The following is a 9,301-nucleotide window of genomic DNA, read 5'->3' on the forward strand; positions in this document are numbered from 1 at the left end:
GGATGGATGGCATTATAGTCCTTCACTCGCCAGTGATCTTAATGAACTGTTTGTGTGGTCTATGTATACTAGTGTGTGCATCATCTTGTATAAGAGTGCATGACAGTGATGTGTCAGACGTTCCTTCATATGTAATCTGTGTCTTGCTGATGTCCTACCATGACCACAAAAGCTCAAGGCAACAGCTGTTTTTCGGTGCCTTGACACAGTCACATTTCTGTCCATTTGACATTTTTGTTAAAGGTTGGTTCAGAACACAAGAATGGTTTGATGTAAAACATTAAATCTGAAACTTATTCCCACCAACATCTTACCTCAGACATACACAAATTCCTATTATGCCAAAAGTCCTGTGTTCATGGCCACTCAGTAATGAAATATGTTTTCAGTGCCCCCGCTTCCCCATCATAACTTGGGGCCGTGTTCACACGGACACAAATTATTTAAAAACTTTTGCATTTGTCAGCATTTTGGCTTCTTTTCATCATCAAAAATCATTCGTTAGTCCAGAAAAACACTGGCGAGGGAGAAAAGTTTTAAAACTTTGTCCTCAGCGTGTGCGCGTAGATGATTTAAACTGATTTAATGGCTTGTACTCATTTGATGACAAAACGGTTATGCGCCGTCACAATGGTAGACAACAATGGCTTGCTGGCTTTATACACATTAAGGGGACATATTTTATGTTTAAACCAGAGCATACTGCTACTTTCACTCTACATTGATGAAAACCTGCAGCAAAATGGACTTTGAAAGACGCTGCTGCTGCAACACTCCCGCTGGCGACAATGACAGTTAACTGTTTTGGATGGAATCCCAGTCGGACCTCCAGCTAATGGGACACATTCGACAGCACAACTTTTTGCTTTGTGTCATAAGAAAGGTGCGACATGATCTCATGTTCAATCCTAATTTTATAACAAATCATAAAACTATTTACTTACATGTTGGTGTCATTTGTGTAGCAGTAGATGGGGTGGCGACCATGAGTAAGCTTAATAACATGCTTGTGTGACTAAAAACAAAAACATGATGTATCCAAGGCTCCTTGATAGTGTACGCTTACATTAAAGATAATGTATACTTAATTGTAAACTTAATATATCACTACATTGATAATTAAATGCATCATAATTCCACAGGAGTTTGTTATATTTTGTGCAAAAGCACACACACACACACGCACACACACGCACACACATATTCGCTCTTTCGGCAATTGAAGTACTAGTTTAGTGGAAAAACAAATTGCCTCTATATTGAAGCTATAATCATATACAGTATATCTGATGTATGACACCAAAATACTTAAAAAGTTTGCAAGTAAATACATATGATCGGAATAGTACCAATCTTGGCGATTTCAAGCCATTTTTAAGAGATATTGAGCTAGCGTGACCGTGGACCCCGACTTAAACAAGTTGAAAAACTTATTCGGGTGTTACCATTTAGTGGTCAATTGTACGGAATATGTACTGAACTGTGCAATCTACTAATAAAAGTATCAATCAATCAATCAAAGTGATCGCGTGACATAAAGGTAGGAACTGCAGATCCCTTCCCTACCAACAACAATGCAAATCATGCAGACTTTGAGAGAGCTAATAACTACTACTTTGGGACAAAGGATGGTCCAGAATCTTATATGTTTGATCCTGAATATAAGGAGGGTGAGCTACATTTTTTAAAAGCTCTGCTAAACAGATCCAGCTTCAGTAAAACACTAAGCATCATGTAGCAGTATTGCTAAGTGCTAAACAAGAAATACAAACTTCAAACATAATAAACTGAAAGCTTACTGTATGATGTCTGTTCTCCCTGTAATGACAACTGATACAATGTCAAACATAAAATGAAAGCTTACTGTATGATGTCTGTTCTCACTGTAATAACAACTGATACAATGTCCATATCTTCACGTTTAGATGAATAATTAATTTTAGCCCACAATACGAAGCGTTAAAAAAGTTGCTGTGGTCACTTTTTTCTGTTGTAGTGTTTGTCTGCATCTCTGGGTATAAATGGAATGTCACAGATGAGCAACTTCTAGATTCATGGCTAAATCTTCCTAATAGCCAGATGAGACGTGATTTATAATATAGAATAACTTTGACGAGCCGAGACAAGATGCAGCAGTAGCAGAATGGCAGCAAACAAGACATTGCCAGCTCAATGCTGTGTGCTGCACAGGCTTCTTCTTATTTACAGTTTTACGGCAGTTTGCATCAATATATATGTTGCATTACTTCCATATTCTGTTTCATTTCATGATTACATTAAAGTTTCTCCTTTAGTCCAGTGCAGCATAAACTATAGCTAGCTTTCGGTTATCAATGGTAAAAATACTTTGTCTGCGTTAGCGCTTATAATACCAATATTACCAATATTTGGTTAATATTCAGGTCATGAGATGTAAATAGACTATTGTTGGCGGGTGGTTATTTGAGTTTTGTCGGCAAATAGAGAGCTCCCATAGACTCTATTGTTAGCAGACTTTGTATGTATTTATTTATCTACAATTACGAATGCATAAAAAAAACATAGATGTCGTTCTGGATGTGCTTGTGCAGACATTAAGGGCTATATAAGTCAACTTTGATTGATTGATTGATTGATTGATTGATTGATTGATTGATTGATGTGTAGGGATTGTGAATGATAGTGACATCAATCTCCGGAAATAGCCGAAGGTATTCAGAGCGGAATACTTAAAATGGCTGAATTTGTGGCATTTTGTGATTTTTAGACTGTTTTTTCACATACTTTGCCGATTGTAAATATAATTGGATATGGTTTAATGTATACAATGAAACCCAATTTAGCATATAAAATAAACTTATTTTCCACTCTACTGGTATTAAAAAAAAACAATGATGTTGTCTGGGCTCCTTGTTCATGTGGAATGATTTTGAAAATAATGTACACTTCATTGCACATGTAATTTATCACTATATTGATGATTAAATGCTAGTAATGTAACAATAAACGGTAACATTGATAACCGCAGAAAAACTCCCAACTGCTAGTATTACTGTTTTGAATTGAAATTGTTAAAAACTGAAATTGATAACTGCACTTTGAGAAACTCCCGAAATGGCTGGCACCAGTTCGCTATCTTAAATGCTAACATGAAAACAAGACACATTAACGTCTTTTACCATTAGGAAACAACTTAACACAATCATAACTTAAACAAAGACATTGCTGTCTGTGCAATAAAGATATTCAATTGTGATCAATCTACACTCATGTGAATACGAGACTGAGGTGTTCTTATGGTGCGTTCAAAGGCCTCTGAACATCAGACAACACAACGTCCGCCAGAAATCATTTATAAAAATATATTTGATATGTTGCACACTTTTAATATAAATAAATCTCTAAGTGATACAGTACAAATCAATATTCAAATATATACAATCTTAGCCATTAAAACAGATGAAATACTAAGATGAAAACACTGTCAGTAAAGCATGAGAAACACAAAACATGTTTTTTTAACCGTGTGTTGATTTATTTATTTTGGTCAAATGAGATCTTGTGACTGCGTAGGTTCCCTCCTAGTACTCTGGTTTCCTCCAACTTCCAAAGACATGCACCTGGAGATAGGTTGATTGGCAACACTAAATTGGACCTAGTGTGTGAATGTGAGTTTGAATGTTGTCTGTCTATCTGTGTTGGCCCTGCGAGGAGGCGGCGACTTGTCCAGGGTGTAACCCGTCTTCCGCCTGAATGCAGCTGAGATAGGCTCCAGCACCACCCAGGACCCGTGTATACGAGTCAACGATAATCATGATAATTTTGGTCACAATAACTAATACGAAATTTCATTTTGTGGCATCCCTATTACATGTATTATAATTCCACGTGAGTTGGTTTAATTTCGTGCAGCAGCGCACGCATGCTTTAGGCACCTAAAAAAAACATCTACGATGTTTACTGGGCACTGTCCCGCCAAATTTCTTCCCCCATACAAAAACCTCCCCCCCGGAAGACATTTGGCGTGACAGCTCCTCTAATGCCTGAAGGACCCCCATGAGGGTGGAAGGACCTTAAAGCAGCCCACACAGCTGCCTGTTTTAAAAGCATTATAACTGGCTGATTGTCATTGGTGAAAAATAACGGTGAGGAAAAAATGTTAGGATTCCAGCATGCTAACTTTTCAAGCTATTTTTGCTTCGCTAATTTTGCAGCTGTAACCCTTAAGAGTCATATAACTTGGTATTATTACGCCCTCATTGGGGTCCTTCAGCATTAGAGGGGTTGTCACGCCAAATGTTTTCCGGTGGGAAAGTTTTTGTAGGGGGGAAGAAATTTGGCGTGACAGCTCCTTGTTAGTGTGACCTGATGTTAAAGACAATGTAATATGCACATGTAATATACTGTATAATTATATTGTTATGAGTAATTTCACAGCAGCACAAGTGTGTATGCAAGCTTTAGGCTCACATTCCTGCCTCTGTGTAAGTGTAGGAAGATGATATGAAAGACAATGTACATGTCATTCTATGTCTAGTATATATTACAATAAACATTATCATTTTAACAGAGGCATAATGCCACAAAGGCAGCTGAAGCTGCTTTTCCGGGCTTCTGATTGGACAAAAAAATCCTCAGGTGAGCAAAGTCTTTAAAGATGCGGCTCAGGGTAAAGACAGGGTCAGGTACAAATCAAAACAGCCCCAGGGATTAAATGCATCCATGCTATCACACAGCTAATTTAAAACGGCAAAAATCCTACTTGAGCAGTCCAACTTAAATGGCATCTCCAGCTCTGGAGACTCACTCCGCTATAAATCAAGAGAAAGACAAGTACCTTACATTTGTTCCAGACAGAAAACTACAGTAATTGTAAGTCAGAAAGTGTTATAACTCAGAAGAGTAAAACTCACTCTTTGAAAATCTACACTGAATAATTTTGATTGAGATGGTAAATAAACTTGCAAAGTTAGCAGAGGGTTACTGATCCTCTAGGTTAGGGTTGCCCAATTAACCACGGCAGAAAAGCAACAGCAGCTCGTCTTAAAGCCCTGTGAAGCGGATTCCGTCGACCCCATCGTGTATGGGGATAGAACTCCATGACCATACTGACAACTTCCCGAGCCTGTATTTACACACATTTACCAGGCTACTGCAGTAGGTTGCCTTGTTTCCCTTTGTTTAACTTCCGTGGAGTCCAATAGTGTGCCTTAATGACCGCATCGCTGTTATTAAACTGCGACAGGACAACACGCTCTTTTTCTTGTCTCCCTGGAATCCCACTAGCAGGACCAACGTCTAGCCATCGTGCTAAATAGTGTGTGGAAACATGTTTCTGTCAAGTGCCATTGACGTTCAAGACATACTCGCATTGGAAATCATGCACCACTTGCATATGCCTGTGCATATAAATCCAGGGAATGCAGAAATGTAATTGACGCACTGACTTTCACGCGAGTACAAACTTTACGCAAAAAAATAACTAAATAACTAAATAATGTTATACTTGTGTGTGTATTCATTTATTGTACAGGTTTTACAATAAAAACTATGATTATGTCAAGCAAATGCTTCAAAATAACAACAAACGGGCCACCAGCAGAATTAGGCAAGTTTTTTGTTTTTTTTGGCCCAAAAACAAAACCAAAAATGTATAAATTCACCTCAAGGAATTATTTAATGAGAAAAAGATGAAGTGTTACTACTAGGAATTAAAAGACAAGAATATTTGTCTTTAAGCATATGTGTAACATTTGTGTAGCCTTTTTACTAGACAATTTTATTCCAGACTAGAAAACCAAGTTATATGATGTGCAAAATTAGCTCGAAAAGTTAGCATGCTAACGTTAGCATAGTAACAATTATGTGTCAAGTACTAAGTTATATTAGTTTTTAACTTAGGAGGTGTACGGCAGCGAGATTGGCAAACGAAAGTTCGCATAATAACATTAGAATGCTAACAGTTATGTCAAGTAACAATTTCTATGACTAAGATGGATATGTGTGAAAATGGCTGAAAAAGTTATCACGCTAACAGTTAGCATGTGTCACGTATGAAGTTATATTTTATGACTATAATGTGTATGGCTTCGAAATTGAAACTAATGTGTGAAATGAGCTAAAAATATTAACCTGCTAACGTCTTAAATGGGAAAAAAAATTCTGGTAATTCCAGGTAATGTTGGAATTTTCAGAACCAGGAAACATGTTGGCTTGAACGCCCAGGATGAGTGGAGTGTGTGGATGTTGGAACGCTTCAAATCAAGTGAGAAATGTAGGAGTTGTTGGACTTTGAAAATCCCCATTCATTTCAATAGAAATGTCTGGGAAATTTCGAAAATGAATTAATGAACAGTTTGGCGTTGGAATTTTCTGAATTGTTCGACACGTAAAAGTAGTACAAAATTTTAATAGAGAATAGGTGTTGTAGAAAAGCGTGCAACACAATAAAACCGGGAATTTTTTATATTTTTATATACTATATAAAAATAAATATTTTGAATGTCGTGACTAAGAGGAACGGTCTCATGAAACAGTTAAAATCGGATGAAAAATAAGTGAGAAGTAAATTAAAGAAAAAACATGAACATATTTCAATTAAAAATGCAGAATTCATGGTAATCAGGGAATTTTCAGAACCGAGAAACATGTTGGCTTGAATGTCCAGGGTAAGTGGAGTGTGGGGATGGTGGATGGGTTTGTATCGGGTGAGAAATGTGGGATATGAAGAGGTTTGTATATTGCTAATTTTAAATAGGAGAAAGTTCCAAGCAATCCCGGGAAAATGGGTAACGTTTGGAAACGGGAAACATGTTGGCATGAATTTCCAAGATGAGTGGAGTTTGTATATGGTGGAACGGTCCCAATCCATAGAGAAATGTGGGAAATGTTGTGCAAATTTAAAAAATGGCCTATTCGTTTTCAATGGAAAAAATGTCCTGTAAAACCTGGAATTCCTGGTAATCTGGGACATTTGGAAAACTTAAAACATGGTAGCACACGTTTGTTGACCAGAACGAACGTTTCAATCCGATGAAAACTGTGGGAGAAGGCGGACAAAAATTGACGGAAAGTTTGTGTGAATGCTTTGTGTCATTCATACAATTACATGATGTCGATTTTACGGTGCGGTGGCTGGACCCAGATGAAGAGGAACTGCTGCTTGTCTCCCCTCCCGCACTCGCCCGAGCAGGCACCACTACTGCGGGCAATACAGAGTCTCGCTCTGTTTGCTAGCTCTGTTTGTTAGCTCTTGGTTTGTTGTGTGCGCAAAGCACCAAATCCCTTGCACATGGCTAGATGGATGTGCTTCTACCTATTTAAAAATATTAACAATAAAATAAAACTTTTGACTCTGGCCAGCTTTTCTCATAACAAAAAGTCAGATTGTAATCTTTTGATCTGGCAATCCTTTCACAAATGAGAGCAACATTCTGCAGAAAAGTTGAATGACACCCAAATAGATATTGAGCAGGGACACTTGTATACAACATAAAACCATTTTTATCCATTGTTAATGGGAGCCCCAGCAGTCATACTTAGATTTGTGCGCTGCTTGATATCATGCCTGCTGTGAAAACATCTGTGACAGATCATTTTTCAGGTCCTGAATTCAGATAGAAATTCAATTCTGTACAGTAAATGAAAACTATGCCAGCAAACCAAACGCATATATGATTTCAATATTTTACACTTTTTAAAGTCTTAAACTAGCTTGAAAAAATATTTTAAGACGACATATTTAATTTGGTTCGAATTTTAGTGGTGTGTGTTTTCAGTTTTCATACTCATTTGCAAGAGTGGTGTTTTAATACATACTGTAAATACTTTAGCTATGAACTGCCCTAAATTGAGTGTGTGCAACAATTAGATGAGGTTCTTACCAGCAAGGGCAAGGCGACGTCAGCAAAGTACACAAAAGCCGCCCCAAGTGTGAATCCAACGGCCACAGGCAGAAAAGCAAATGAGCCGTACTTCCCAGAATCCTCGGCCATGTCGATCGCTGGTGCCAGCAAAGACCAGTAGGAAGCAGCCAACATTACCTAAGTTGAGTAAAACAAAAAAAGCATGGTCAAATAAAACTAAACACACACAAGTATTGTATAATACAACACAGTTAACAGGAAATAAAAACAGAGTTCCCAGGCTTTCCCTAAAAAATGTTTCCCAGACTTTACCAGGTTATTTTCAGCACAAGTTATCATGTCAAACACTACTAAATTGCGTTGTCCCCCTCAATCTTTGTTTTGTTTCCACAGTTCTAACTTTAAATTACAAATATTGTTTCTATGTTTATAACTCAGATATTTGATGTATGATCTTTATCTTACGCTTATCCGTGTTTGGGTCGCAGGGGCAGCAGCCTAAGCAGAGAAGCTCTGACTTCCCTCTCCCCAGCCACTTCACCCAGCTCCTCCCAGGGGATCCCCAGACTTTCCCAGGCCAGCTGGGAGACATTGACCCGCCAATGTGTCCTGGGTCTTCCCTGTGGTCAGACGTGCCCTAGATACCTCCCCAGGGAGGCGTGGAGGTGGTATCCTGACCAGATGCCATCTCAACTAATCTAACTCCTCTCGATGTGGAGGAACAGGGGCTTTACTCTGAGCTCTTCAAGAACGACAGAGCTTTTCACCATATCTCTAAGGAACAGAGTCCCGCCATTTAAAAGAGAAAACTAATTTCGTCTGCTTGTACCCGTGATTTTGTCCTTTTGGTCATAACCCAAAGCTCATGACCATAGGTGAGGGTAGGAACTTTAGAATAGGATTGGATTTACTTTTGTGTCATAATGTAATGCAAACAACACCCACAGATTGCAGCATATCACTTCTTTAGCATGACAAACTGGAGTTAGAATGTTCAACAGGACTATTCCCAACTTATTTTACTCTTATGTCTTACTTTTTGTTTAGCAATTCCTCAAAAATTGCTGAACAAAATTGAAAAACAATTTCCTTTTTTTCCAGCTCGAAGGGAAACTCAAAATCAACAAGTGGAGCAACAAGTGGAATCGTTCTTACAAAGCTAAGGAATAAAGATGGACCTGTACAACATTGAGGCTTGCCACCCACTGCCCAGGAAAAACAACGATGGACCTGCCATTATAATGACGTTTGTCAGATTCCGTACATTTCAGCCAAAATATATCTTATATACCCACACCACAGAACAATTACAATAAAGGCTGCGTAAAATATCTTAAAACATGGAACTCGTTTGTAACACGAACCTGAAACAACTGGACATCCAGAAGGACATTCTCTCAAATTAACATAAAATGCTCTTACCAAACAACAGAACAATATAATACAAATATTACATC

General features: G+C 38.1%; 1 long non-coding RNA gene across 1 annotated transcript; it reads left to right on the forward strand.

The window, feature by feature from the left end:
- The first annotated feature begins 4,076 nt into the window (after nt 1-4,076).
- LOC133557914 (uncharacterized) lies at nt 4,077-9,175 on the forward strand. Its single transcript, XR_009807870.1, has 3 exons — nt 4,077-4,124; nt 4,550-4,617; nt 8,946-9,175. It is a non-coding gene; the product is annotated as an uncharacterized LOC133557914 (long non-coding RNA).
- Nucleotides 9,176-9,301: the final 126 nt, after the last annotated feature.

Source organism: Nerophis ophidion, linkage group LG08 (genome assembly GCF_033978795.1).
Source record: "Nerophis ophidion isolate RoL-2023_Sa linkage group LG08, RoL_Noph_v1.0, whole genome shotgun sequence".
In the NCBI taxonomy this organism is placed as follows: Eukaryota; Metazoa; Chordata; class Actinopteri; order Syngnathiformes; family Syngnathidae; genus Nerophis; species Nerophis ophidion.